The sequence below is a fragment of the Acomys minous genome, assembly GCF_964271855.1.
Source record: "Acomys minous genome assembly, chromosome: 11".
NCBI classification, from domain to species: Eukaryota; Metazoa; Chordata; class Mammalia; order Rodentia; family Muridae; genus Acomys; species Acomys minous.
Genome location: NC_140492.1, coordinates 114,072,586 through 114,077,060, shown reverse-complemented (window position 1 = coordinate 114,077,060; position 4,475 = coordinate 114,072,586). Strand labels below are relative to the sequence as shown.

At 38.6% G+C, this 4,475-nt stretch overlaps 1 pseudogene across 1 annotated transcript; it reads left to right on the top strand.

Moving 5' to 3' along the window:
* The first annotated feature begins 3,030 nt into the window (after positions 1-3,030).
* On the top strand, positions 3,031-3,920 carry LOC311608096 (transcription factor BTF3-like; annotated as a pseudogene). The gene is made up of 2 exons: positions 3,031-3,178; positions 3,545-3,920. The product of its transcript is annotated as a transcription factor BTF3-like (transcript).
* The last annotated feature ends 555 nt before the right edge of the window (positions 3,921-4,475 follow it).

Genomic DNA, 4,475 nt, shown 5'->3' with positions numbered 1-4,475 from the left:
AGAAGAGGTTCTACACAACCCGTAAATCCCATTGCTGGGAATATGTGTCATAATGTTAAACCAGTATGCCAAGGATATCACCGCACTTGCATGTTTACTGCAGCACGAGTCTCCCAATGGCGAAGATACACAGTCAACGTAAATAAAAGTGTGTTACACATACATCATAGAAAAACAATAAGTGTTACACATACATCATAGAAAAACATGTGACCACGAAGTGAAGATATTCAGTGAGTTAGAGCATCAGCTACAGTACTAGAGACTGTACTGTGAAATACGATGAATACGGTGAAGAGAGATCGATACCGTATGTTTTTATCTTTATCTCAAAGCAAAAAAAAGTTGGAGCAGAAAGTCCAAAATTGTTTATCAGAGGCTGGGAAGGCGTTGGTGGGGTGGGTGGAGAGAGGGAAAACTAAGATGAGCGTAGGAGAAACAAAGAACAGTCCCTCTGCAGCCACAGCCGCACAACCGAGGTTGACAACAGTTGTACATTTTCAAACAGTCATTAGAGGGGACTTTTCACCGTTGTTTTCAACACAAAGCAGCGATCAGTATTTGGAGCGGTATATGTGGCAATTGTCGCAAGTGTTGTGTATGTACTGAAATATCACATTACAGCTCATAAACATGAAGGAGAGCGGGGAGAGTGGGATGGAGGTGGTGGGAAATCCATCAGCATACAATATATACATGTATAAAATGTTCAGACCAAATACAAATATTATTTAAAATTATTTAAAAATGTGGTGGCTCACACCTTTAATCCCAGCACTCGGCAGGCAGATCTCTATGGATTCAAGTCCTGCTTGGTCTACAGAGCAAGTTCCAGAACAGCCAAGGCTACACATAGAAACCCTGTCTCAAAAAAAAGCAAAAACCAAAAATGTTATAAGTCAATTAAAAAAAATTTAAAGAACTACATTGCTGTTAAAAATAGCTTCAGAAGTTTTCTTCGCAGAGCTACACACTTTATCTTGTGTTTGACACATTCCAGGCAATTCAACTCACAGAGCGTTGCAGGTCTAGGCTATGAATCTTAGTCCACCATACATAACAATCCAATAAAAATCATTATTAACGTTTCATAATTTGAATAATAAAGTCATAATTGTTATGAATTTGGTTAATATTTCTTATTTTATATTCTGGGCATTTTCGCCCAAATCTGACCGTTTTCTTTCTACTCCAAAACAGCCTGCTCCGTTGTCTTCTGGTGAACACGTTTCCTGGAAAACCCCGTTGTCAGCCTCACTGACCTTTGGAGAGCAAGCTCCATTTTCTTTATTTTCTTTTATGATTTCTCTATAGCTTTGGTTTATAGTAGTTTGGCAGACATGCCTAAGTGTGATATTTTTGCATATTTCTTGCCTGGGCCTTGTAGAGGTTTTAAAGTATACACTTTTATTAGTTCAGTTGTCTTAGAAATTTCTGCTCTATTCTCCTTTCTTCTCTAGCCTGTTACTATACTGCCAAGTGAAATTTCAACCGGCCTCATATATCTCTTAGATTTTTCTAAAATTTTCAATGTTTTTATGCTCTGGTTTGATCCCATATACTCTTAGATAACCTCTTTCAGTCTACACAGACTCCTTTCTGTTCAATCCATCCTATCAAATGACTTGCTCATTCTTAACTCTACATATTTTTTAATTAATGGAATTGGTTCTTACAATTGTATGTATAGTATCCAGGACAATAATTAACTTCCCATGTTGGTTTCTAAGTTTGGGGATGGTTTTCAAGACATGGTTTTTCTGTGTGGCCCTGGCTGCCCTGGAAAACACTCTATAGACCAGGCTAGCCACAAACTCAGAGACATGCCTCGCTCTGCCTCCCGAGGGCTGGGAGTACGAGCCACTGTTCTCAGCATCTAATTTTAAGTTTGTACTTGCCAAATTTAGGTATCTGAGCTGTACTCTCGCTGGTGATGTTTTTTATTGAGTTTTTTGGGTGGTGTCATGATGGTACCACAGTCCTGTTTATACTTGACTCATGCCACAGAGAACAGACATAGGTGGAGAGCTGCTGGCTAAGTGACTCATACACATCATTGTTTCTCTTGAAGCTATTGACTTGAATTCGAAGGGCTCGTGCTAGTTACACTCCCACCGAACAGGGCATTTTCTACTCTTCCACCGCCTCAGTAATGCTTGTTGTTGCCAGAATTACAGTTGCTAACCTCGTGTGTAAATTTTACTATGACTGTTCAGTTCTTGATAATCACTATACTGCTAAGGTTTATGATAAGGCCTTAAATTTGTACAAATGAGTGTGAAAGTAAGCAACAACCACTTAAATCTAGCTGTGTATTGTTCACTTGTAGCATAGGTCTTACTAAATTGTATACATTTGCTTTTATTATTGGGCTACATTTCAGTGTTTTACCAAAATGAACCAATGGCTCATTTGAGGATGGAGTTATGCTGAAGTCGTAGAAATACTACTGGATGCTGTTTTGAAAATGGGAGTAGGGAACAAACCATAAAGTAAATACAGAATGTGCCCCAGACGGTAGTAGAACAAGTAAATCCAAAATGTAAACATTTACCCAAATGAACAATAACCAAAAGAGAAGAGGATGCATTTGCCGGGAATCCTGAGCTCCTGCATTCCAATTCTATTAAGTTCATCTTCCACCATTTTTTCCATGCTTGCCCTGTCTGAACACCACGTGGTGCTGGAATCTTTTAAATGTTGTGCATATAGGTATAATTTTAGGAACTTGACTGTTTCATAATATTTTTTTTAATTCCTGTACTCATTCTCCCTCACAGATCATAAACCCACAATACCGCTTTAGTATGTAGACTTTATCAAAACATTTAGACCTAACTATTTCTAAGAAAATGAAACAAACAGAAACAATGTGATATTGCCTTGTTGAGTATGCCAAGGATTGTTTACCCCATGATCAAATTATTTTGCTCGAGTAAAAAAGAAAAGTATGGATATCAGCTGGGCTGCCCGAGATCCTCTGAGTGTGAACCCTAGTCCCCCACGTGGCCCTATTTCCACTCTGGCAAGATGAAAGAAATGATCATGAACCAGGAAAAATGCGCCAAACTGCAGACACAAGTGCTCATTAGTGGGAAAGGGACTCCTTGCAGAAAGAGGGTGGTTCACAGAACAGCCACAGCAGATGATTAAAAACAAAAACAAAAACAAAAAAAAAGTTAAAAAAAAAAAAGCCCTGTAGTTCTCCTTAAAGAAGTTAGGCCAATGGTCAGAACATTCTCCACAATAGAGTGGAGAGTGGGATATGACTTTCTCACGTACTGTGGTGCCTCACATTTGACCATGTCCACTGGAGGGGGAGACCTGGTGGCACTCAGAGGAAGGACAGCAGGTTACCAAGAAGAGACTTGATACCCTATGAGCATATACAGGGGGAGGTAATCCCCCTCAGGAACAGTCATAGGGGAGGGGAGTAAGAGGAAAATGGGAGGGAGGGAAGAATGGGAGGATACAAGGGATGGGATAACCATTGAGATGTAACAAGAATAAATTAATAAAAAAATAATAAAAAAAAATGAAGAAGTTAGGGGTAAACAATATCTCTGGTGTTGAAGAGGTAAATATGTTCATAAAGCGAGGAATAGTGATCCATTTTAACAACGCTGAAGTTCCAGGTGTCTCTGATGGCAAATACCTTCACCGCCATCTAGAGAGAGCAGCTGACAGAAATGCTCCCCAGCATCCGAAACCAGCTTGGTGCAGACAGTTTGACTAGTTTAAGGGGATTGGCTGAAGCTCCGCCCAAACAGTCTGTGGATGAAAAAGCACCATTTGCTCCTGGAGTGGAGGGTGATGGTGAGGGTTCAGATCTGGCGGAGAATTTTGATGAGGCTTCTCAGAATGAGGCAACCAAACTGAGGGAACTTCTGAAGAAGGTGACACTTGCAGAAGTTACGTGAGCTGCTATTTTATATCATGACTCCTTTAAAAAATTTCTTTTGTTTATGGATTTGATAAAAATCTAGCTCTCTAATATTTTTAAGTCCAAGCCCCTGGAAGTTGTAGTTCTTTTCAGTTTTTGCTTTACACAATTCATTCTTTGTAGCAAACTAAACTGAAAAAGCCTGGAAATAAAGTTTGGGAAAGGCTAATTAAAGAAAAAAAAAGAAAGAAAGCAAGCAAGCAAGCAAGAAAGAAAAGTGCACATTTCCAATTTTGCTTACATAAAAATTAGTTAATTTATTTTGAATTATTTTACTTGAATTCATTCACAGCCTCTTACTGAATGCGAAGTGAACAAGAGAAACAGTGATTTAGTCTTATTTAATAATTTAGAATTGTTTTAGGTGATTTATCTTATAGAAGATGATCTTTAACTACCTATAATAAGTACACAGTCATTTTCCTCTCTTTTTTAAAAGCCAGATGATGCTTAATACTATCTAAAAATTCCTCCGGAACATTTGCTATTTTGTGTGATGAAGTTTACATCTCACTGTCTTGCTTCCAGACTT